This window comes from Oryctolagus cuniculus, chromosome 2, assembly GCF_964237555.1.
Source record: "Oryctolagus cuniculus chromosome 2, mOryCun1.1, whole genome shotgun sequence".
NCBI lineage: Eukaryota > Metazoa > Chordata > Mammalia > Lagomorpha > Leporidae > Oryctolagus > Oryctolagus cuniculus.
The window spans coordinates 80970354-80995764 of NC_091433.1; the positions used below are offsets into that span (position 1 = coordinate 80970354).

At 46.9% G+C, this 25411-nt stretch overlaps 1 long non-coding RNA gene across 10 annotated transcripts in view; it reads left to right on the forward strand.

The window, feature by feature from the left end:
• Positions 1-6796: 6796 nt before the first annotated feature.
• LOC103346322 (uncharacterized) overlaps positions 6797-25411 on the forward strand; it is an 81403-nt gene continuing 62788 nt past the window's right edge. For all 10 annotated transcript variants that reach the window (XR_007914790.2, XR_011386346.1, XR_007914789.2 and 7 more), the window contains exon 1: positions 6797-7019. This is a non-coding gene — a long non-coding RNA (uncharacterized lncRNA). The remainder of the gene's footprint in view (positions 7020-25411) is intronic.

Here is a 25411-nt window from a genome sequence, read left to right on the forward strand (position 1 = left end):
CCTTGTGGTTTCTCCATCAGGCAAAGGACCTCCTTCAATGTATTTTCTATCACTTCAGTGCGATTTTGGCAGGGATGAGCGATAAACACATTTGCTTAGACCACCATCTTTAATGAGTTAAAATACGAGCTTTAAATTTTAAAACATATTGTCAAAAATCAACCTTCCAAAACAAAATTTGCACTCGTTTACGCTTTTATCAACAGCAGATGAGAGTGCCAATTTCCCCATTCCCATGCCAGCTCCGGATGAAAATCTCTCCTTTAAATCTTCCTTAGCGTCACAGATTAAAAAGCTGTTCTCTTGCTTTTTCTTTATTTTTCTTGGGTTGTTGGTGAAGTTAAGTATCTTTTCATCTGTGTAACAACTTCTTAGTTTCTTTTCCTGTCTATTTTATGCTACATCTTCATTGTGTTTTTTTTTTTTAAAGATTTATTTATTTGCCGGCGCCACAGCTCAATAGGTTAATCCTCTGCCTGCGGCGCTGGCACACCAGGTTCTAGTCTCGGTCCGGGCATTGGATCGTGTCCCAGTTGCTCCTCTTCCAGGCCAGCTCTCTGCTGTGGCCCGGGAAGGCAGTGGAGGATGGCTCAGGTCTTTGGGCCCTGTACCCCATGGGAGGAACAGGAGAAGCACCTGGCTCCTGGCTTCAGATTAGCGCGGTGCGCCCGCCGTAGCACGAAGGCCGCGGCGGCCATTGGAGGGTGAACCAACGGTAAAGGAAGACCTTTCTCTCTGTCTCTCTCTCTCACTGTCCACTCTGCCTGTCAAAAAAAAATTTTATTTATTTATTTTAAAGTCATAGTTACACAGAGAGAGGAGAGGCAGAGAGAGAGAGAGAGAGAGGTCTTCATCCTCTGGTTCACTCCCCAATTGGCTGCAACAGCCGGAGCTGTACCAATCCGGAGCCAGGAGCTTCTTCTGGGTCTTCCACGTGGTTTCAGGGGTCCAAACACCTGGGCCATCTTCCACTGCTTTCCCAGGCCACAGAAGAGAGTTGACAGCAAGGGGAGCAGCCGGGACTCGAACCAGCGCCCATATGAAATGCGGACCCTGCAGGAGGTGGTTTTACCCGCTGTGCTGCAACGCCAGTCCCTCATGTACTTTCTACTGAGGTGTTTGTTCATTTTTATTGATTTGAGATAGTTATACATTTAAATATAGTATGATATTTTTGCATATATTGAGTGCTTTTTTCTCACATTGTCATTTGTATTTTATTTTTATGTATGGCATATTTTGCTCTAGAGTTTAAAAGTAAGTTTTGTAGTCCAGCCTGTCAATTTTTTATAGTTTCTAATTTTAGTGTATAGCTTAGAATATTCCTTTATCCTATTTTCTTTTGAATTTTTGTTTCTTGATGTAGATGCTCAATTGCTTTTTTTCTTGCTTGTTGATGTAATTATTTATGGATTTTATTTTTTTCTCTAAATTTAGTTTTTTTTTATATCCTGAAAGTTTTGATATGTAGAGTATCTTACTGCTATTCTAAGTAATAATAACTTCAGTCTTAACTTCTATTTTATGCAAGAGATATTTAAAGATGTCATTTACTATTTCCAGGAAATTACTTTCTTTAAAATTTATTTTTGATGAAAACTTCTATTTTAAATTTTATTTTGGCCAGGGATTTCTATGTTGTGAAATATATTATTTGTTAACTATATGATCTCTTAGTCCCCATGGGTTGCAGTTATTCCTGAAAACTCATTTTTGTTGTTGTCTTTTTTATTTGGATTTTTTTATTATTATTATTTGACAGAGTTAGACAATGAGAAAGAGACAGAGAAAGGTCTTCCTTCCGTTGGTTCACCCAACGGATGGCCGCTATAGCCGGCACACTACGCCAATCCTTCCATCCGCTGGTTCACTCCCCAGATGGCTGCAACATCTGGAGCTATGCTGATCCGAAGCCAGGAGCCAGGAGCTTCTTCCGGGTCTCCCATGTGGGTGCAGGGGCCCAAGGACTTGGGCCATCTTCTACTGCTTTCCTAGGCCATAGCAGAGAGCTGGATCAGAAGTGTAGCAGCCAGGACTCAAACCGGTGCCCATATGGGATGCTGCCACTACAGGCAGTGGCTTTACCGGCTATGCCACAGCGCCGGCCCCGAAAGACTCATTCTTAACTACCCTCCTGAGATCACTCATGCACATCACTATACTTACAGATCAGGTCTTTCTCAACCTCACCTGAACTACTGTAATCTGACTCTTACTGGGTTCTCTCTCTTCTGAAGGCCTCTTCCTTTCCATTTCCCTTCCACTTCTGGAAACATGTATGAAATCCTTCAAAATTAATATTTAAAAAATTTTATGTATTTGACAGAAAGAGAAGTTGAAGAGAGAGAGAGTGAGAGAGAGAGAAAGAGAAATTCTCATTCACTGGTTAACTCCCCAAATGCCCACAGTGACTGGGTGTGGGCTGGGCCAGGCTGAGTCAGTAGGCAGGAACTCAGACTAGGACTCCCAAGTGGGTAGCGGGACTCAGTTACTTGGGCCACCACCACAGCTCTTCAGTTTGCATAAGCAGGAAGCTGGAGCCAGGTATTAAACCCAGTTGTTCCAAAATGGGATGTAGGCATCTTAACCAGTATCTTAACTACTAGGTTAAACACCAGCTCCTGTAATTTTTGGGGGTATGTAGATATTGGTCTTTGAGCATTTCAGAGTCATTACAGATCTAAACCATCACTAAAGGACAGGATATCCAGATCTAGAGCTAGGCCTGGAAGCTAGTCCAGGCCCTCCAGTAATGATAATCAGCATCCCTGGAAGGGTGGGAAAACATCCAGCTTGTAGGGAAATAATTTTTTTATTTGACAGGTTATAGACAGTGAGAGTGAGAGAGAGAGAAAGGTCTTCCTTCTGTTGGTTCACCCCCAAAATGGCTGCTACAGCCGGCGCTGTGCTGATCCGAAGCCAGGAGCCAGGTGCTTCCTCCTGGTCTCCCATGGGATGCAGGGCCCAAGGACTTGGGCCATCCTCCACTGCCCTCCCGGGCCAGAGCAGAGAGCTGGACTGGAAGAGGAGCAACCAGGACTAGAACCCAGGGCCCATATGGGATGCCGGTGCTGCAAGGCAGAGGATTAACAAGTGAGCCACAGTGCCAGCCCCTGAGAAATAAAATTTTTAAGGGATTCAAGAGATCCAGAAAATCCAGCAAGATTGATCTCAAGGTAGTCTAAAGCAGGGTAGCCAGTGCTTTGTGAAGCTTGGAAATACGTAAAGGTGACTTCTGGGAGCAACGAAAACCAGACTGGGAGCCGGAGGTATCAACCACTAGAATCAACATGCAGAATTCAATCCTACAAACAGTGTCACCCTGGAAAGGTCACTAAGATTAGAACCAGAAATGTGGAACAAGACAGATGGATGCTGGCACAGTAACTTAAGTAGAGTCTCAGAGATGCAAAATACTAGACGTGATGATGTGAAACACAGTGCTTTGGGTTAGGATTCCTGCAGCGCTTTCTTTCTGAATTAGAATTAATGCTACGGATAAAGCACCACCCGATGTAGGGCAAGGAAGTGGCGGCAGGAAAGAGAGTTACTAGACATAATCTGATGTAACATACGAAAAACTCAGTTATCCCAATATAAATCTCCCTCTGTAACGGTTGCTGTACTAAATAACTATATGTTGAATTCACACATTGAAATAAATTAACAATAGAACAGATAAACTTATATTATGAGTGTACCAAAATATAATTATTGCTATAGCTTCCACTTTACTAGAATATTTCTATGTAGATGTAGAAAACAATGAATAAAAATCCCAGGGCTACAGATACTGTAAGACCTCAATAAATATTTTTAAATTAATGAAAGAGTAAATGAGTCAAAAATGGGAGGAGAAAAAAGGAGCACTCATTAGTTGGGAGGTAGAAAAGTATAATGCATTTATACCACGGTCACTAAAAACACACCGATCTTTTTCTACTTACTCATATTGAAGGATTTTTATGATATTTTGAAATCCCCAAACAAGAATAATGAACTTCTATCTATCCATTGTTCAGCATTGGTAATTACCAGCATTCTGCGATTCTTATTTCATCTGTGTCTTTCTTTTGTTCATGTTATATTTGAGGAGCTAAACACATAGTATCTTCCCATATTTATTTATTTATTTATTTATTATTTTTAAAAGATTTAATTATTTATTTGAAAGTCAGAATTACACAGAGAAGGAGAGGCAGAGAGAGAGAGAGAGAGATATTTCATCCACTGTTTCACTCCCCAGATGGCCGTAACTGGTGGAGCTGCACCAATGCAAAGCTGGAGGCAGGAGCTTCTTCCGGGTCTCCCACATGGGTGCAGGGGCCCAAGGACCTGGACCTTCTTCCACTGTTTTCCCAGGCCATAGCAGAGAGCTGGATTGGAAGTGGAGCAGCCAGGACTTGAACCGGTGCCCATATGGGATGCCAGCACTGCAGGCAGCAGCTTTACCTGCTACGCTTCAGCGCTGGCCTCCCAATATTTATTTAAAAAGTAACTGTGTGTGCGTATGTGTGGCCATGCTTGTGAGTATCACACTTAATAAGAGATCTGGAAGAAAACACATCAGACTGTTTAGGTGATAAACCATACTGCATGGGAATGAGGTTGATAAGAGTAGGATAGGTAGGTAAGATTTTAATTTTTATACATATACCTGTGTTGTTGGAACATTTTAAAAAATAATACCATGAATTGCTTCTCCAACTGCAGGGGATATAAAACATTACCTGTATCCTTTTAGAGTTTTAAACTGAACCTGAGATTAACAGGTTAACAGATCAACAAGAGAAAAGCATAAAGATTTTTTTTTTAAAAAAAGATTCATTTATTTATTTGAAAGGCAGCATAACAGAAAAAGAAGGAGAGATCCAGAGAAGAGAGAGAGATCTTCCGTCCAGTGATTCAGTTCGGAGAAGGCTCCAATGGCTGAGACTGGGCTCCACCAAAGCCAGGAGCCTCCTGTGTCAGTTGCAGGGCCCAGGCATTAAGGCTATCTTCCCCAGCTTTCCCAGGAGCATTACCAGTGAGCTGGATGGGAAGTGGAGCAGTTGGAACCAAACCCGAGTTTGTATGGGATGCCGGCATCTCAGGCTGTGGCTTAAACTTCAGTGGCACAACCCAGGCCCCAAGCATGCAGCTTCTGTTTCTTTCTTTTTCTTTTTCTTTTTCTTTTTTTTACAGGCAGAGTGGATAGTGAGAGAGAGAGACAGAGAGAAAGGTCTTCCTTTTTGCCGTTGGTTCACCCTTCAATGGCCACCACGGCCGGTGCGCTGCGGCTGGCGCACCACGCTGATCCAAAGGCAGGAGCCAGGTGCTTCTCCTGGTCTCCCATGGGGTGCAGGGCCCAAGCACTTGGGCCATCCTCCACTGCCCTCCTGGGCTACAGCAGAGAGCTGGCCTGGAAGAGGGGCAACCGGGACAGAATCCTGCGCCCCGACAGGGACTAGAACCTGGTGTGCCAGTGCCGCTAGGCAGAGGATTAGTCTATTGAGCCGCGGTGCCGGCTCGCATTGTTTTCTTTATACTCTTTGTATTAAATTTATGCATCTGAATACAGATTGAAAAATGGTGGCCCTTCTTATCAGTCTATGAGGTTATGAGGTCTTTTCAAGCAGTCGTCAGATGAAGCTATTGCTTTTTAAAAACATCATAAGAACTTTATCTTATGAATATCATTGTGTTTTGATATCTAACATGGCCCCTAATGTATGTAATATAGACAGATAGCTATAGATCAGAAAGGTTTGAATTGGCCAGAGCTGCAGCTCACTTGGCTAATCTTCCGCCTGCGGCGCCGGCATCCCATATGGGCCCTGGGTTCTAGTCCTGGTTGCTCCTCTTCCAGTCCAGCTCTCTGCTCTGGCCCGGGAGGGCAGTGGAGGATGGCCAAAGTGCTTGGGCCCTGCATCCACATGGGAGACCAGTAGGAAGCACCTGGCTCCTGGTTTCGGATTAGCACAGCGCGCTGGTCATAGGGGCCATTGGAGGGTGAACCAATGGCTAAGGAAGACCTTTCTCTCTGTCTCTCTCTCTCACTGTCCACTCTGCCTGTCAAAAAAAAAAAAATGGTTTGAGTTAATTTTAATTGTACACATACTAATTTCAAAAATTCTCATGTGTTAGCTGTAAGCCCAGCTCCACAGAAAGAAAGGCCCAAATGAATGTGACTATTAATGATATGCAAAATGCTATCCTCTGTGTGAAGTACTTGATCTTTAGTCATAACTGGCTGTCAGATGTTTGGCAAGAATCTTACCCTCTTGATTTTTTTCTTGTCTTTAAAAAGAAGGTCTCATCTGCTGTTGTTCTTGTTTTACCCTCCGGGGTGCAACTCAAAGAAAAAGTTGAGAACCAATGGAAAAGATGATCTTTAAGATTTCTTTAAGAGGTGATCAGTATACCTAGTAATTAACACATTGGTTAGGGTGTCCACAGCCCTTAACAGAGTATTTGGGTTGGGGTCCAGGCTCTTGCTGTTCACACCAGCTTCTGCCAATGCATATCCCTGCAGGCAGCAGTGCTGGGTCCCTAAGCCTACATGGGAGACCTGGATTGAGTTCCCATCTCCCAACTTTGGTCAAGCCCATGCTTGTCCATTGCTAGCATTTGGAGTGTGAATGAGCAGATGGATGCTCTCATTCTCTCTCTGTCTTTTTGCCTCTGGAATATATGAACAAAAATTTGGGGGAAAAAAGGAGGTTCCTTTAAATTCCAACATTCTTTCACTCACGTGTCATAATTTACAATCAGAGCTACATGGCATGCTGGGACATTCTAATTCATAGAAGCCAGGGCCAGAGAATGGCAGTGCCATGGAGAAACCAGCAGGCACACCGACTCTCCCTTAGGAAAGAGTGTGCAGACAAGTCAGCAAGTCCCTGGGGATGTGGCAAACTCTGGATGCATCTAGGTCAGCAGTACTCTGCAAGAGGGGCAGGTCACTGGATATCTAATGCAACAGCAGTGGGCGCAGCTTGTGTGCAGGGTTTCCAGAGAGTGGCGATTCCAGGCGTCAGGTGGGTTTCCAGGATCATAAATCTGGGAGGACCATCCAAGGAGAGCTACTGGAGGAATACCAAGAGTTGGGGAACTCAGTGGAGGGTATCTGGATTATAGTCTCCCACGCTGGGATTCAGGGCCAAGGTTGGTTTTCACTGGGAAATCTGCATGGGGCAGGTAGCTCTGGCAGATCAATTGGACAGACTGACTGAGATACGTGAGTGCTGTGTGTTTGCTGAAGTAGAACACAGATAGGCTGCCTCTCAGGTCTCACGCAGACATCACAGGCTTGCTTCACCAGGGGTGTTAAATTGTTTCCATAGCCCACACACAAGTGGGGAAAGCATCTTATTTCTTGCAAGACTGGGTTTTTAATGGGTTTAAGAAATGGGCAGGGCTGAGTCTGCAAAGGGTTAGGACACAAGTGAGTGGCGAGTGACAGCCAGCGGTGGAAGAGGGAGTAGTGTTTTCTGCTGCCATTGCAGAACCTGGAACAAGGACTCAAGAGCAGAGTCATGGGAGGCAGACCTGACTCTCCATAGAGAAGGAGGTTCTGTTCGGCTGGCGCCATGGCTCACTAGGCTAATCCTCTGCCTGTGGCGCCGGCACCCTGGGTTCTAGTCCTGGTTGGGGCGCCGGATTCTGTCCCGGTTGCTCCTCTTCCAGTCCAGCTCTCTGCTGTGGCCCAGGAAGGCAGTGGAGGATGGCCCAAGTGCTTGGGCCCTGCACCTGCATGGGAGACCAGGAGGAAGCACCTGGCTCCTGGCTTCGGATCGGCGCAGCGCCGGCAGTAGCGGCCATTTCGGGGGTGAACCAACAGAAGGAAGACCTTTCTCTCTGCATCTCTCTCTCTCTGTCTAACCCTGCCTTTCCAAAAAAAAAAAAAAAAAAAAAAAAAGGGTTCTGTTCAATAGGGCTGTCTGAAAACAAATTCCTCATCAATTAAATATTATGACTCCGTGAAGATCCATCTTGTGTTGAGTGGGAAATTGGAGTAGAAAATCAGACAGAGCTGGATCAACTGGGATCTTAATTTTTACACCGTTCTGTCTCCTTTTATTTATTTATTTTCATTTTATTTGAAAGGCAAAGCTAGAGTGAGAGCGAGAGTGAGAGAGAGAGCAAGAGCGAGAGATCTTCCATCTGCTGGTTCACACACCAAATGCCTACAACAACCAGGGTGGATCCAGGCTGAAGTCAGGAGCTGGGAACTAAGTCCCAAGTACTTGAGCCATCACCTGCTGCCTCCCAGGGAGTGCATTAGCAGGAAGGTGGAATTGGAAGTGGAGCCAGGGCTCGAACCAGGCATTTCAATATGGGATGTGGGCTTCCCAAGTGACATCTTAACTGCTGTGCCAAACACCCGCCCCTGGCTCCTTTTAATGAACTAAATTCACCCACATAGGATGTACGAGGAATGGGTAAAAACCAGCTTCAGGATTTGGCCTCTACTATGAATATGATTAACTCAGATGACTTCCATTTTGCTTGGCCAATAATATGAAAAGGCCAAGGTCACCTCCAGTGATTTCTTCCTTCCCCTTTGCTCCTTAAATTCTGATTTTTGCCGTCAGTGTCACTGACTAGATAGCCCGTTTTAGATACGAAACAGGGCACAGTGCACAAGCTCAGCACTTGCTGGACGCAATTCTGATACTGCTCTCCTACAGCCCATATATTATTATCTAATGGAACGCTGCCTACTTCCTATGGGACAGACTAGATGGGGTGGTTTTCAATGCAGTCGTACTGCCGAGACAGGGGCACACCCAGTCCTCCGCTGCCACATCCTTTTGTGCAGATTTGAAATGAGGCAGGGAAGTGACCTGAGCTAACTGTGCTGCTCAAGCTGCGCTTTTCAAGAAGAGAGCATTTGAGGACAAAAATTAAATTAAAGGAGTAGGGAGAGGGAAATGAGATGAGGTTATTTTTGAGCAGTGCCTGTCTACGGACTCAGAAAGCGAGGTGACTGTCATGGATCTGAGTTCCCAGAAGATCCTCTGTCAAGGATTCATGTGCAAGTAATTTATGAAAGAAGTGCTTCCAGCAAAAACTGGCGAGGAGGGAGGGCACACAGGCCAGGGAAAGGAGAGGAGCTGAGCAGCCATCAGCGTTCGGGTGCCATGTTCACTTTTTTTTTTTTTTAAGATTTATTTATTAATTTGAAGGCAGAGGCAGAGAGAGAGGGAGAGAGAGAGAGAGAGAGAGAGAGAGAGAGAGGTCTTCCATCACTGGTTCACTCCCCCAGATGGCTGCAACAGCCGGAGCTGCACTGATCCAAAGCCAGGAGCCGGGAGCTTCTTCCTGGTCTCCCATGTGGTACAGGGGCCCAAGGACTTGGGCCATCCCCTGCTGCTTTCCCAGGCCATAGCAGAGAGCTGGATCAGTAGTGGGGCAGTCAGGTCTCGAACCGGCTTCCATATGGGATGCCGGCACTGCAAGTGGTGGCTTTACTTGCTACTCCACAGCGCTAGCCCCCATGTTAACATTTTTATTGCTGTATACCACCAACTTAATGGCTCGAACAATGGTTTCCTCAGGTTCTGTAAGTCTGAAGTCTGGGCACCTGTAACTGAGGGCTCTGCTCAGGGCTGCAGGGGCCAGGGTGACATCTGGGATGCAGTCTGATTTGAGGCTCAGGGTCCTGCTCCAAGCTCACATGGCTCACATTGGCAGAATCTACTTCTTGCAGCTGCTCGAAACTCATGGTGGCTCGCTTCTTCTGGGTGGGCAGAGAGCATCTCCTCGATCTTGGGGGAGACTTAAGCCTGTTTTGTTTTTTTAAAAAGTATTTATTTATTTTATTATTTATTTGAGAGGCAGAGAGACAGGAAGAGATCTCCCACCTGCTACTTCACTCCCCAAATGCTCACAGCAGCTGAAGCCAGGAGCTTAAAATTGAATTCAGGTCTCCTTTATGGGTTCCAAGCAACCAAGTATTTCCATCATCACCGATGCCTCCTGGGATATGAATTAGGAGAAACCTGGAATGGAGAGTGGGGCCAGGACTTGAACCCAGACACTTCAATATGGGAGGTAGGTGTCCCAAACAGTGTCTAACTGTTGTGCTAATGCCTGCCCCCAAGTCCTCTTCTAAAGACTCCCCTGATGGCATTTGGCCCACTCAGTGTTGTTGTTGTTGTTGTTTTCTTTAATAAACTCAAAGTTAACTTTAGGGAACTTACATCTACGAAATCCTTTCCCTTCGCCACATAATATGGCATAATCACGGCGGTGATGCTATGGCCTATTTGCATGCCCTGCATACACTCAAGTGGAGGCCGTTATGTAAGAATGTGGGTTATTGGCTGCCGTCTTGGAATTCTGTCTATTCAGGGATATTATAATCCTCATTATGATTCCCATAGGGAGCTATGAAGTGCAAATTATACCTCACAATTCTGGAAACCTGAGGCCAGGCAACGTGGATTTCATGTTCTCTCTGTCAGTCCCCAGCCAAGTTTCTCCAAGGGAAATAAACTTGCGGGCACGTTAGGCTCTCCACAAGTATGGACAGAGGCTCTGATAGTTTAGTTTTTTTTTTTTTTTTTTTTTTTGACAGGCAGAGTGGACAGTGAGAGAGAGAGAGACAGAGAGAAAGGTCTTCCTTTGCCGTTGGTTCACCCTCTAATGGCCGCCACAGGTGGTGTGCTGCGGCCAGCACATTGCGCTGATCCGAAGGCAGGAGCCAGGTACTTCTCCTGGTCTCCCATGGGGTGCAGGGCCCAAGCACTTGGGCCATCCTCCACTGCACTCCCTGGCCACAGCAGAGAGCTGGCCTGGAAGAGGGGCAACCGGGACAGAATCCGGCGCCCCGACTGGGACTAGAACCTGGTGTGCCGGCGCTGCAAGGCAGAGGATTAGCCTAGTGAGCCACGGCGCCGGTCTCTGATAGTTCTTAAGCAGTTGTATGAAGAAAGTTGCAGGTTCAGGCCATTGCAAACAAAAGGAGAGCCGGGCATTTGGCCTAACGGTGAAGATGCACCTGTTCCACATTGGAGCACGTGGGTTTGACTCCAACTCCCACTCCTGACTCCAGATTCTTCCTAAGCAGAGGCATTGGTGACGGCTTAAGTTGTTGCGCTCCTTTCATCCACCGTGGGAGACCTGGATTGAATTCCTGGCTCCCAGCTTCAACCTTGGTCTGGCCTAGGACTGCTGCAGGCATTTCTCTGTTTCTGCCTCTCAACTAAAAAAAAATTTTTTAAAGGACTTTTAAGATGAGGGAAGAGAATTCAGGATGAATTAAGGAGTTGTTGGTAAGCTGGGTAAATCACTAGCAATATAGTCAGTACGGCCGTTCAGTTCTAATACCTAGAGCCACCTGGGTCTCAGTTTAAGGTCACTTCATTCTGTCACAGCTCCTTCAAGGTGATAGTTGACCACATTTCTGGAGGGACAACTTACGAAGTTTGTTTAACTGATGAAGTCAGTAAAAGCTCCCATTGCTGAAGCTGGTCTTGAGGTCATAACTGACCTGATACTTACTGTCACCCTCCTTCTCTGCTGTCCATTACTTTCTCACCATGAGTGAGGATTTCTGCTGGTCTGCATGGTTTCCCTGTTGAGGGGACCCTGGAGGCCTGAACCCTGGTCACCAGGCCCATATCCACCCATCTTTGCTGCAATTGTATACTCAGATTTAAAGTTGGGGATAAGAACACCATACTGCCCTATTGTATCCTGGGAGTCCCAAAGATATTCTGCTTGCTATGTTCTGGGGCAGCAGCTCCACTTCCTTGTGACAAAGGGAAGTAACTCCTTTATTTGGCTTTTATTCTACAGGAAAAAGGAGCAGTCCAGGACCAGGTAGCAGCTGTAATTTTATGTTTATTAAGACTGTTTTTAAAAATTTTTTTATTTATTTATTTTTGACAGACAGAATTAGGCAGTGAGAGAGAGAGACAGAGAGAAAGGTCTTCCCTCTGTTGGTTCACCCCCTAAATGGCTGCTACGGCCAGAGCGCTGTGCCGATCTGAAGCCAGGAGCCAGGTGCCACCTCCTGGACTCCCATGCGGGTGCAGGGCCCAAGCACTTGGGCCATCCTCCACTGCCTTCCCGGGCTACAGCAGAGAGCTGGACTGGAAGAGGAGCAACTGGGACAGAATCCGGCACCCCAATCGGGACTAGAACCTGGGGTGCCAGTGCCACAGGTGGAGGATTAGCCAAGTGAGCCGCGGTGCCGGCTCTATTAAGACTGTTATGAAGTCCTGTGATTTCCACTCTGGCAACTCAGAGGTCTAGAGTCATAGAATCTGAACTTGTAGAGCACGGAAGAATAAATTTCCCAAGGGGAGTCACTAGATGGGAGAGCAGTCCTACTTCTATTTCCACTGCTGGGTTTCTAGGCTCCTGTGCTCTACCTATGGGGCACATAGAACCCTGCAGGATTTGTTAGTTTAAGGACAATGCCTGTCCTCACACAGCTGCACCGTAAGGACATCCCAATGCTCTATCAGACCTGCCAGGCCTGCCTGGGGTACGACCTGTGGATCTTGCGGCCAGGGGCCCAACCTGTGACTTCTTTATCTGTGGCTTTATTATGAGAGATTCACAAGGTATTGTGGTCAAGGAAATGAGGCCCAAAGAATGCGTCAGTCTCAGGCAATGTCAATCACTGCCTTTTCTCTGATGAAGTGATCCGCTTGCCACCGTGGAGATGGTCGGTCTCCTAGAGAGAAGTACCAGATTGAGAGTTCAGTGTCTGTCCCTGCTGTAGATAGACCAGGCATTCAGCAGAAATAATAGCTAAACTGATCTTGACGAGAACAATTCTTGTTGTTGAGCCCATCTGTGCTAAGTGCATCTTTGTTAAGGCACAGGTAGCCAGAGGCTGTCTGGACAAGTCCTTAGTTATTTAATTCTTCCTCCACAATGAATCCTCTCTGGTGGGCTCCTTGTACTTTGAGTCCACTCCTATAGGAACCCAAAGTGTCATGTTCCTACTCTTCAGATCTCTGACAAACCAACAGAACTACTCATATTCACCTGTCCATGAGCAGCACTGAACCAGGAGGTGGTGGTGGAATTGTCCATCCCTGTTTAGGCAAGACATGTGTCCCTTGTCTGTAGAGAATTTACAAACAACAATAAAAGCTCTGGGGCAGGTACTTGGTTTAGTGGTTAAGGCGTTAGTTGGGATGCCTGCGCCTCAAATCTGAGTACCTGGGTTTGAGTTCTAGCTCTGCTTCTGATTCCAACTTCCCTGCTAATGCACACCCTGGGAGGCAGTAGGTGATGCCTCAAGAACTTGGGTCCCTTCCACACATGTGGGAGACCTGGATTGAGTTTCTGGCTCTGGCGTTGGCCTGTCCCATCCCTGGCTGCTGTGGCTTTTGACAAGTGGGTCAGGAGATGGGAGATTGTTCCCTCTTTCTTTCTCCCAAATAAATAAAAGAAATAAATACTAAAAACAATAAAAGCCTGGGAGTCATCTGCCTTTTATTATTAATGTACAGTGGTAGTCCTAAACAATGTGAGTGTTCCTCCTAACAGGAGTGGACTGTTCCCACTGCCCTATCCCAAACTTGGTGGCTCTCTGCCCAAGAGTTCACAACGACTTTATTTCAGATCAGTTCTCTTTCTGCACAAAGTGGATGATCCCATGGACTTCCTAAAATTCAGTCCATTGGGAAGGATGTCCTCCACCATTGTCTTTCAGGGCCACTCTCAGATGGGTGTGTAGTGTACCCTAGTCAATTTGTGTGTTCATCTCTGAACCACTCCAACCTTGCCAACCATGATAGTAATTGAATTCCCCTTGCCTCTCTGGTGTTCAAGAGCTACCACTTAGCTTGCTTCGTTCTATCATTCTCATTGTCCTCGGGGAAAACAGTTCTGTAATGGCGTCTGGGGCTGTTTGCCCTGGGTGATGGAGGAGCCCACAATGGAGTGTCTCATGGGTGCTGTGTCTGCTCTTCAGTATATTCCTTATGGTATGTTATGGATTGACCGAGACTTGACTCCCAGATGTGTGCAGACATTTATACCCCAAAGTCTTATGTTAGCAGTTAATGAATTAAATGGTGCATTGAAGGTGAGACTCGATTGATTATGGCTTCTGATAAGTGGGCCTAGTGGGAGGTCTTTGGGTCCCTGGGGGCTTACCCTTGGAAGGTAGCTCTCAGGGATGGTTATGTGGGCCGAGTGTGCTTTTTGTGTTATCTTTTCCCTTCTTAGCTCACCAGATGATCATTCCTCGGTACCTGCTCTGCCATTGACTGCCCCCACCAGATGCCAGAGTCATGGGGCAGCCCCATCCTGAGCTATGAGCCTCAAAACTGTAAGACAAAATCAACCTTTTATTTCCCAAAGAAGCTCCTCACAGGCCTTTAAGTGAAGATGACGACAAGCTGGCTGTCACATTGGTGAAAGGAGTGTCCGCTGGGCCCTCGCAAAGAACATGGACAGTAAGCGGGCCCAGGAGTCTTTAAGGAGTCATTTTGATGGTTCTTATCGCTGAGCTCTCCAATACCATTCTTAACATCCTTGCAAGGTATTGCTGCCATCGCTGCCTCTTTTCATGGGGGCCATTTCTCCTGGTAAATGTTTCAAAGCCATCTCAACAGTGCATTAGGACTGGTTCCAGTGCCAGATTCCGAGCCCCGAGATCGTGACCATGCCCACATTTAAAGATCCTCCTTGATCCAACTTAATCGACCCCAACTTGTTCCAGCACTCTGAATATCTATTCCCAGACATGCCCGCCAGACCTTGAAACTCCTCCAGGGTCACTCCCCTCTTTCCTTGGTTGGCTGACACTTTCCCAATTAGGCAGCAGTGGCAGTGTGGCCGGTCCTTCATCATTGGACTTGTGGCCAACAGGCAAGGAGGCTGCTGGACTGCTGGAAGCTGAGTCCTTGTATTGTCTTGAGAAACACAAGGCACGGGCCTCTACCCGGTCTTCAGGTGAGGGCCAGGCTGATGCTTTCCAGCAAGAGGGGGCGTTCTCTTCTGCAGCAGAGAGCTCCATGTGCCCCAGGGTATCTAACGGATGTTTGCATCCCAAATCTCAGGCTCACACTCCTCGCCCCACCTGGCCCTGCCTCTGGTCTGGGAGACTCAGTGAGCCTGCAGATTCAGCTTTCTCTGAAGTTCTGCTATTCCATACAGCTAGGAGCTAGCATGATCTTTAGCACACGATGTCTGGAAATGAAAGTGTATTTAAATGTTACCCAGGAGGCCTCTGACTTTCACACCCAAGCTTGCCGTTTTCTCAGTGTCTCAGTAATGCCCCAGAATAATCAACTTCATCGTTCTTATAATTGCTATTTCCCTTCTCCTTCTCCAACAGCAGACAAATCATGCAAATCATCAGGGAGCCCTGGCTGCCATTTGCTGGGCAGGTGACGTAACTCCAGAACCTCAGGCTTCAGTCAGCTTCCTAGCACCCCTTTCAGAACCAAGTGCCTTGGGCTCGGTTCCCCCAAAGCAGACACTGAGACAAGGATTTGTGAGCACGTGATGTAAGAAGGAGGCATCTCGGGAGAAACCCCAAGGAACTAGGGAAGCAGGATAGGGAAGGGGAGAAATGAAGCACATGTGAAATTCTGAGCTTCACTCTGAGGTGTTTACTACCCAAAAAGATAGACCCCCTCAGGACAAGCGAGATGGGCTTACACATGGGCACACACACACACATCAGCTTTTGGCTAAGGAGGGCTCCATCAGGGAGAGGCAAACCTCCACGCTGTAAGTGTGAACCAGCTGGCGCCAGGTGGCACTAGTAGCCCTTAAGCAGCTAAGCCAGTTCATAGCTCAGGATGGGGCTGCCCCATGATCCTGGCATCTGGTGGGGACAGTCACTGGCAGAGTAGGTGCAGAGGAATGATCACTTGGTGAGCCAGGAAAGAGAGAGAGACACACACAAAAAGCACACTCAGTCCACCAACCAACCCTGTTTCGAGAGCTACCGTCCAAGAGCGAGCTCCCAGTGACCTAAAGACTTCCCACCAAGCCCACCTACCAGAGGCCTTAATTAATTAAGTCTCCATTCCAGTGCATCGTTGAATCCACTAACTGTTAACTGACTCTGAAGGGAGTCGCTGGGATGGGCTGTCAGAAGCAAAGAGGGGGGCAGAGACCTTAGAAATGGTTAAATGAATGTGACAGGATCTGCCTCCCCCAATTCCCTCTGCCCTGGTCAGAGTGATTGCCATGGTGTTACACTGGAGGCTCTCCCAAGATACTCTCCTGACTCATGGAGCAATGGGACCTCTGGGTGCGAGAGAGGAGAGCAAACCACAAACATACAGGCAACAGCAGGGCCATGCCAGGAGACTGTTTGCATTGTGTCTGTTGAATTGAGATGGTGAATCTGTGTGTGTGTGTGTGGACTCGGTACTGGCAGGTTTCTTCTGGACCCACACTTGCATCCCTCATTGTTTAATTGCCATCAGGATTCACTTGTTCACATTCCAATAGCAGTAGTTGCATTAAGGAAGACTAGAGCTGCTCCTGTCCTTTGCTTCACTGTGGAAGAATTGCCACAGCAGGCTAATGTACAGAATCACAAAGCAAATACAACAGTGGATGGAGAATGGATCAGCATCCATACAATGTTAAGACTTGATTTACAGGCATCTTAGCAGCACATACAATGCTACCAAAATAACCAAACCAATCCAAAGGTCAGCTCTGTAACAGAAAGTAACTAGTACAATAGCTTACATATAGGTAGCTTTTACTAAATATTTGTGGATAAATGACTGACGAAGTAATGGAAATGCCAAGATCTTATAATAGAGATGGAGCGATAAATTATGCACTCGTGAAAAAGTCATTACAATAGTAAAAGTTCAGATCACCAATAATATAGTCAGAATATCAAGGCAATGTTTTGCAGCTACACCATCAAAGATGCATAGAGCTAAAGACATTGACATTTCAGAATAGTGCGTGAATGAGTGAATGCAGCATCCGCTACATGAGGGTGCTGTGCCAGGGCCTGTGGATACAAGAGAGGCAAGACTGATACAGTCCTACTCCATAAGAGGGACATGTACAAAAGAAATACGTAAGTAATCATACAGTGAGAATTGTTTGATACTACGAAGGGAAGGAAACTAGTGTGCAGTGCGGTCGTATTTGAATATTTGAAAGAGATCTGATGTGGGAGTCTCACATTAGAGTGATGTTCAGACAGAGTGAATTGCTATTATCCAAGTGCATTCATTTCCTAGGGATGCTGCTACAAAGGACCATGAACTTGGTGGCTTACAACAACAGTTCTGGTGGCTTAAGACACCCAGTGCTGGAGGCCAGAAGTCCAAAATCAATATGTCAGCAGGGCCGTGCTCCTTCCAAAGGCTCAAGAGGGAGAACCCTTCCTTGCCTCTCTTCTTTCTGATGCCTCCTGGAACTCCTCGGCTTGTAGCATCTTCACTTGCATCTCGAGTTCTGTCTTGGCATGATCTCCTTCCCTCTGCTTTCTCTTCAACTTTGAGACAGTGTGTCTCGAAGCTCTCTCTCCTTTCTCTTATACAGACACCACTCACAGGATTTAGCATAGATCCCAAGGCAATCGCCTCTCATGACCCTTAATTTAGTCACATCTCCAAACACTGTACTTCCAAAGATGACATTTCATGGGTACCAAGCATCAGGGCTTGGACATGTCTTTCTTGGATGCACAGTTTGAGCCACTGCATCAAGGGAATGGACAGCCTAAAGAGAGGAAACACAAAGGAAGAGCCTTCTAAGGGAGGAAACAGCAGGTCTGGAGACTGCTGTAGGTAACAATACTTTCAGGGCCGGCGCCGCGGCTCACTAGGCTAATCTTCCACCTGCGGTGCCGGCACCCCAGGGTTCTAGTCCCGGTCGGGACTAGATTCTGTCCCGGTTGCTCCTCTTCCAGGCCAGCTCTCTGCTGTGGCCCGGGAGTGCAGTGGAGGTGGCCCAAGTGCTTGGGCCCTGCACCCCATGGGAGACCAGGAGAAGTACCTGGCTCCTGGCTTCAGATCAGTGCAACGCACAGGCCACGGCGGCCATTGGATTGTGAACCAACGGCAAAGGAAGACCTTTCTCTCTATCTCTCTCTCTCACTGTCCACTCTGCCTGTCAAAAAAAAAATACTTTCATTCATGAAAGAGAAGCAGGGCTTCCATGTAAGCCTACATCGAACAGGTACGTGTATAATGCCTTCCTCCCAAGTACCCATTGAAAGGACAGAAAATGAATTGGAATTGTATCTGTTTACAGATATGCAGAGGCAACCCACAATGGACTGATGATATTAACACATTTTTGGGAGATAGGAAGCAGAGACAGGGTGATAATGAAGAGCAGAGAAGGCTGAAACCTACAGGATGGGATTGGAGAATGAAAAAAAGGAGCAAGCTCACCTCCATAAAACCATTGAAAGGATCAATTGGTGCAGCCGACCCTGTGGCCTGGTAGGCTAAGCCTTCGCCTGCAGCACCAGCATCCCATATGGGCGTTGGTTTGAGTCCCAGCTGTTCCACTTCTGACCAAGCTCCCTGCTAATGGCCTGGGAAAGCAGTGGAAAATGGCCCAAGTGCTGGGGCCCCTGCACACACATGGGAGACCCGGAGGAAGCTCCTGAATTCCGGAGGAAGCTCCTGAATTCGTACTTCAGCCTGGCCCAGCCCTGGCTGTTGTGGCCATTTGGGGGAGTGAACCAGTAGATGGAAGATCTTTCTCTCTCTCTCTCTCTCTCTCTCTCTCTCTCTCTGCCTCTTTTAACTTTGACTTTCAAAAATCCATGATTTGGGACCGGCTTTGTGGCATAGTGGGTAAAGCCGGCACTGTAGGTCCCATACGGGTGCTGATTTGAATCCTGGCCGCTCCGTTTCCGACCCTGTAGGACTATCTTGTCACCTAGTTTTGCTCTATAATTACTGTGTTTTAATGTGGGGATCTGGAAGGATTCAGAAGCATTGCTGCAGCTACTGCTGCTGCTCTCTACCCAGAATCCTCCTCACTCTAATACAGTGGAAGCTCGAAATTCTCAGAAAGGCTCAAGAATAAAAAATGTGTCACACTTAGAAGCAATAATCTTGGAAGCATAAAGCAGAGGGGAAATATCTTTAAACCTTAAGGGAAAATATTTCTAATGTAGAAACTATCAGACAAGTAGAATCAAACTGTAGCCTGAGTTGGGAATTGCTGCTTTATATTTTGAAAATTTGCAATACTATTTGAATTTTTTAAGGCTTGCTTTTATGAGATTAAAAATAAGGGTTAAGCATTAAAATACCAGAGTGGCTAGAGCACAGTGAGTAAGGGTGAAGGACAGTTGAGATAAAACTGAGAAATGAGGGCCAGCCCTGTGGCGCAGCAGGTTAAGCCTCCACCTGCAACACCAGCATCCCATATGGGCGCCAGTTCAAGTCCAGGCTGCCCCACTTCTGATCCAGCTCTCTGCTAATGTGCCTGGGAAAAGAGCAGAAGATGGCCCAAGTGCTTGGGCCCCTGCACCCACATGGGAGACTCAGAGAAGCTTCAAGCCCCTGGTTTTAGCTTGGCCCAGTCCTGGCTGTTGCAGCCATCTGGGGAGTGAACCAACAGATGGAATTTCTCTCTTCTCTCTCTCACTCTCTCTCCTCTCTCTGTCTCCCCTCCTCTCTCTGTAACTCTTCCTTTCAAATAAATAAAAAATAAATCTTAAAAAAAAAAAAAAAAACCTGAGACATGAGGGGACATTATGGAAGGACAGACGGGACAAGGTATACATGAAAACAACCCCCGCCCCTGCCAAGATATAGGCAGGTTATAATAATGGCACCTTTCATCTGTGTAATATGTCATATATAAAACCAGAACTCCACAGATAGAGAACTTGATAAGGTAAGTAGGTCAATCAAACTAGCCTAAGTTTACAGGTTCCTGTATTACATGTTTGCCAGTTTTTGATGGTGAGCGAAACTGACACAATCTCTGCCTCGTGTTGCTTATAGCAAGAACAGCAAGGAAGGCAGGCGTTGAACATAAAAACATGCGAAAACGCTACAGAGGCGGAGTGGGAAGCAGCGAGGGAGTTTTATCTCTGCTTCTTTCAGACGAGAGGGAAGCAGGCCAGGATGCTCAGGGCCGAGAGGGAAGGGAAGTAAAGCGTGGCCCACGGTAAGACTGCAGAGCTCAGGAGAGGCATCCCTGGGGGACGCAATTAGAATGCCAGCTTTTTTTCCTAGCAGAAATGGGAAGTCCCGAGCAGTTTTACACTAGGGAGTGATGAGATCAGATTGATGTTTTCTAAGGATCCCTAGAGGATACCTTTGCTGTTACTTTCAACAATGCACATCTAAACATCAGCAAACTAAGAATGGGGGAAACTTGTTCAACTTGATGAAGATCATCTATCAAAAGAACTGTAGGGGCCAGTGCTGTGGCGCAGTGAGTTAAAGCCCCGACCTGCAGCACTGGCATTCCCATATGAGTGCCGGTGGAAGTCCCAGCTGATCCACTTCTGATCCAGCTCTCTGCTATGGCCTGGGAAAGCAGTACAAGATGGACCAGGCCCTTGGGCTCCTGCACCCACATGGGAGACCTGGAAGAAGCTCCTGGCTCCTGGCTTTGGATCAGCTTAGCTCTGGCCATTGTGGTCATCTGGGGAGTCAACTGGGAGATGGAAGACCTCTCTGTCTCTCTGTCTCTGTCTCTCTATAACACTGTCTTTCCAATAAATAAAATGAATCATTGAAAAAGAAAAAAGAAGCCGGTGCTGCGGCTTACTAGGCTAATCCTCTGCCTGCGGCGCTGGCACCCCGGGTTCTAGTCCCAGTTGGGGTGCTGGATTCTGTCCCGGTTGCTCCTCTTCCAGTCCAGCTCTCTGCTGTGGCCCGGGAAGGCAGTGGAGGATGGCCCGAGTCCTTGGGCCCTGCACCCGCATGGGAGACCAGGAGAAGCACCTGGCTCCTGGCTTCAGATTGGCACAGTGTGCCGGCCGTATCGGCCATTTTGGGGGGTGAACTAATGGAATGAAGACCTTTCTCTCTGTCTCTCTCTCTCACTGTCTAACTCTGCCCGTCAAAAAAAAAAAAAAAAAAAAAAAAAAAAAAAGAAGAAGGAGAAGAACAACTACAGCTGACAGCATATCATACTTAACGATGAGTGTAATGGGCTGAATTGTGTTTGTCTCACCTCCCAGATTCATATGTTGAAGTCCTAACCCCTAATATCTCCAACTGTGGCTGTATCTAAGGAAAGTAAGTTAAAATGACGTGGTGATGGTGGGCTCTAATCCAATATGACCAGTTTCATAAGAAGAGGAGGTTGAGACACAGAGAGGTAGAGGCAGGACCATATGAAGACACCGAGAGATGATGGCCAACAGCAAGATAAGGAGAGAGGCCTCAGAAGACACAAATCCTGCCTCCACCTTGATCTCAGAATTCTGGCTTCTAGAATTCTGAGACAGTAAATTTCTGTTGCTTAAGCCATTGGGCAGCAGTGCTTTGTTAGGGTAACCTCAGAAGAGTACATAGTGAGAAACGAAATGCTTTCTTTCTTTCTTTTTTTTTAAAAATATTTTATTTATTTACTTGGGAGGTAGAGTTATAGACAGCAAGAGGGAGAAACACTGAAAGAAGTCTTCCATTCGTTGGTTCACTCCCCAGATGGCCACAACAGCCAGAGCTGCACCGATCTGAAGCCAGCAGCCAGGAGCTTCTTCTGGGTCTCCCACATAGGTGCAGGGACCCAACGATGTTGACCATCTTCCACTGCTTTCCCAGGCCAGAGCAGAGAGCTGGATCAGAAGTAGAGCAGCCAGGACTAGAACCAGCACCCATATGCGATGCCGGCACAACAGGTGGAAGATTAACCTATTGCACCACAGCACCGGCACCACAATGTGCTTTCTTCTAAAGATTGGGACCCTGCTAAAGATGTCCCTTCCAACCTCTCCTATGCAACGTCTCACTTAAAGTCCTGGAAAATGCAATAGGACAAGAAAAGGAAATAAAATATGTATAGGATGGTGCCGTGGCTCACTAGGCTAATCCTCTGCCTGCAGCACCGGCACCCCAGGTTCTAGTCCTGGTTTGGGCACCAGATTCTGACCCGGTTGCTCCTCTTCCAGCACCTGGCTCCTGGCTTCAGATTGGCGCAGTGCACCGGCCGTAGCGGCCATTTGTGGGGGTGAACCAATGGAAGAAAGACCTTTCTCTCTGTCTCTCTCACTGTCCACTCTGCCTGTCAAAAAAAAAATGTATAGATTTGGAAGAAAGAAAACTTTATTCTCAGGTGGAAGAAGCTATGTAGAAAATCCCAAAGATGTAGAAATACCCTCCTAGCACAATTAGTGGCTGTATCAAGGTTTCAGCATATAAAGTTAATATACACAAGTTAATCACTATTATATACCAGAAATGAAAAATAATGAAAAAGAAACAAAAATGAAAAAAGACTTTACATTGATTTCATTGTTTTGCACAAAAATAAACTTTTTAAAAAGATCTATTTATTTGAAAGGCAGAGTTACAGCAAAGTGGGGTGGGGGAGGATAGGTCTTCCATCCGCTGGTTCACTCCCCATATGGCCACACTGGCTGGAGTTGGGCTAGGTCAAAGCCAGGAGCCTAGAGCTTCTTCCAAGTCTCCCACATGGGTGCCAGGGCCCAAGCACTTGGGCCATCTTCTACTGCCTTCCCAGGCCATAGCAGAGAATTGGGTCAGAAGTGGAGCAGCTGGGACTCAAACCAACACCCATATGGGATGCTGGCACTGCAGGTGGCAGCTTTACCCACTATGTGGCAGCACCGGGCCCTAAACTTTTCTTTTAATTCCATCTTCCATGAAGTTTTCAAAGTTCCTTCAGGTGTGTGTCTGTATGCTTTGAGTATGCCTAGGCTGTATCTAGAAAGAGTCGTTAGCAACTGCTGATGTTGAATGCCTCCATTCAGGAGGTGATTAGGAGAGGGTTGCTTTTACACATGTTGTATCTTTTGAATTTTGTTCCATTTCATGAGTGTAGATGAAAAATTTGGACTAGAAGAGAATTTATAGTAGGTCACATTGCTAGTAAGAGATACAAATGGGACTAAGTCCAGGTTATCTGAATGTTATGTACAATGATTTTTTCCACTAGTCTACCATATGAAGGCAGATGAGAGAAGGGAGTTTCCTCTTTGTGTGGAATAGGAGAGGGAGAGAGAGAGAGAGAGAGAGAGAGATGGATGGGAAGAGCCTCAGGGTGGGTGTGGGGGTCTTCATGCCAGTCATAATGATTCCTGGGGGGGGAATTTGATCCAAGTGAGGGTAGGGCTTTGCTCTCCTCTTCTTCCATCACTGCCCTGGATCAGGCTTCAGATAGGGCCGATGGAGAGAGAGAGGGTGTCTTAGTCTGTTCTGGCTGCTCTATCTAGCAAAACACCACAGATGAGGGGCCGGTGTTTGGCCTAATGGTTAAGCTGCTCATGTCCCAAGGTTTGATACCCAGCTCTGGCTCCTGACTCCAGCTTCCTGCTAATGCGGAACCTGTAAAACAGCAGTGACAGCTCAAGCAATTGGGTTCCTGTCTTCCATCTGGGAGGCCTGCATTGGGTTCCTGGCTGCTGGCTTTTGCCCTGGCTCAGCCCCTCGTAAGCATTTAGAGGAGTGAGCTAGCAGATGGGAGCGCTCTCTCTGTCTCTCTTTGTCCATTTGTCTTTCTGCATATAAATAAGTAAGTAAATAAAAATACCACAGATGAGCAATTTGTATGCAACTCAAATTTATTTCTTGCAACTCTTGAGGCTTGGAAGTCTGAGATCAAAGTGGCAGCAAGATTCACCAGCAGATCTGGTCTCTGGTGAGGTCTCTGTGCTTCAAAGGTAGCCCCTTGTTGCTGCAGCCTCAGGAGGTAGAGGGCTATGCAGTGTTACAGGAGGTGACGGAGGGATGACTTGAATGGTAGGAAGGGAGCGAGGTTTTGCACAAGCAATGAGTAATTCTGAGAGAGGGAGAAAATGAGGTGGGGGAGGAGAAGGAGCAGCTCCCCCGTCTCGGCTGCCCTTCGCACTGGCTGCCTTTTCACTGGGGCAGAACATTAAGAAGCTGTTGTTCAAATGAGAATTACTTCTCACGTTGTGAAAGAGTCTAGGAGCTAACAGTCACTGTGCATTTACACGTGAGCCCGGCTGTGATGTCACAATGTGCCTTTATAGAGCAGCAATCAGGTAAGACAGAAGCCTGCTTTCCCAGCATTAACGCTGCAGCCCTCAGAACGCCCCCGGGAAGCGGCCGCCAGCACGAGCATCCCCATTTCACAAGCAAAAAAAATGGAGCCATGGAGGACGTAGGTGATTGGGCGGAGAACAAGTTGAGTTTACATAGTGAATTAATAGTGATATTAATCCAAGTCTCTGGGAAATGAATTATAAACAATCGGTTTCAAAGCAGTGTCGTGTTCAGATTCCTTGGAACATTTTAATAAATGAGTACCTGACTTTATAACCAACAGAGTAGATTGTTATTCAAGTTTTAATTACCCTGACTACAAAATTTGTCTCATGGGATTTAAAGCCACCACGCTCCTTGGTAGAGTGATAGATTCTGAGAAAGGAATTACCAGAGCATGGTCATAACAGAAAGTTGCTTGGTTTAATAGGTCATTCGTCATTTGTTTTGGTTTTTGAACTCCCAGTAGTGTAAGTAGCATTCAGAGGTCATCCCCGGAAGCAGGTGCGTGGCGTGGGGAAATGAAGACGAGAGGAAAGCCGACACAGGGATTCTTCACAAGCAGGGCACAGCCCACGGCAAAGGGCTCCATCCGCCAGGGACCGCTGGGAGCGTATAGACCACACCCAAGAATTATGCCCCAGGGGCAAGCGGTTTATTTCTCTCTGCCAACCTCCCGTCCTTCTTCGGGGGAGCAACTGTCTGGTTGTTGTGTGCTCAAGGCTGAGGTACTTCTGCTGCCAAAGAAGTGCCAGGAAGCCTTCAGCGAGGACCAAGACAGCACTCCTGGAAATGCTGGTGACCACGGGGTAGGCAACCCCCAAACGCTTAATTGCCTATCTACTGTGTGCCTGCCACTTTGCTAGGCCCAAAGATATAGATTAACTCAGGCGTGGTGATTTCTCTGGAATGTAAATGCTGATCCAGAACCACCTTCCAGAAGTTCAGAGCCACTGCACGTTGCTGCAGTGAGAGCTGCGGGAAACTCTGTGTAGGAGACCACAAAGAAAAGCTGTAATGGATTCTCTGCAATGTGGTTTAACAGAGGGAGTGATTCCCCAGCCTCCGTCTCCCGTCTCTTCCCAATGTCTACGTTACAGAGCTTTGGTTTTACGGCAGAGCAGGGCAGAATCTTCTTGCTTCATGAACCCCGTTTAGCCATGTTTCATTTTCTACCCCTAATAGGCTGTTTGGGAGGCCTCTCTATTTGACTTGAGCTTTCTTCCTGTCTCTTAAACTGACTCTCATTAAACCTGCCTGTTTCTCATTAACCCCTTTGCTTTCAACCTGAT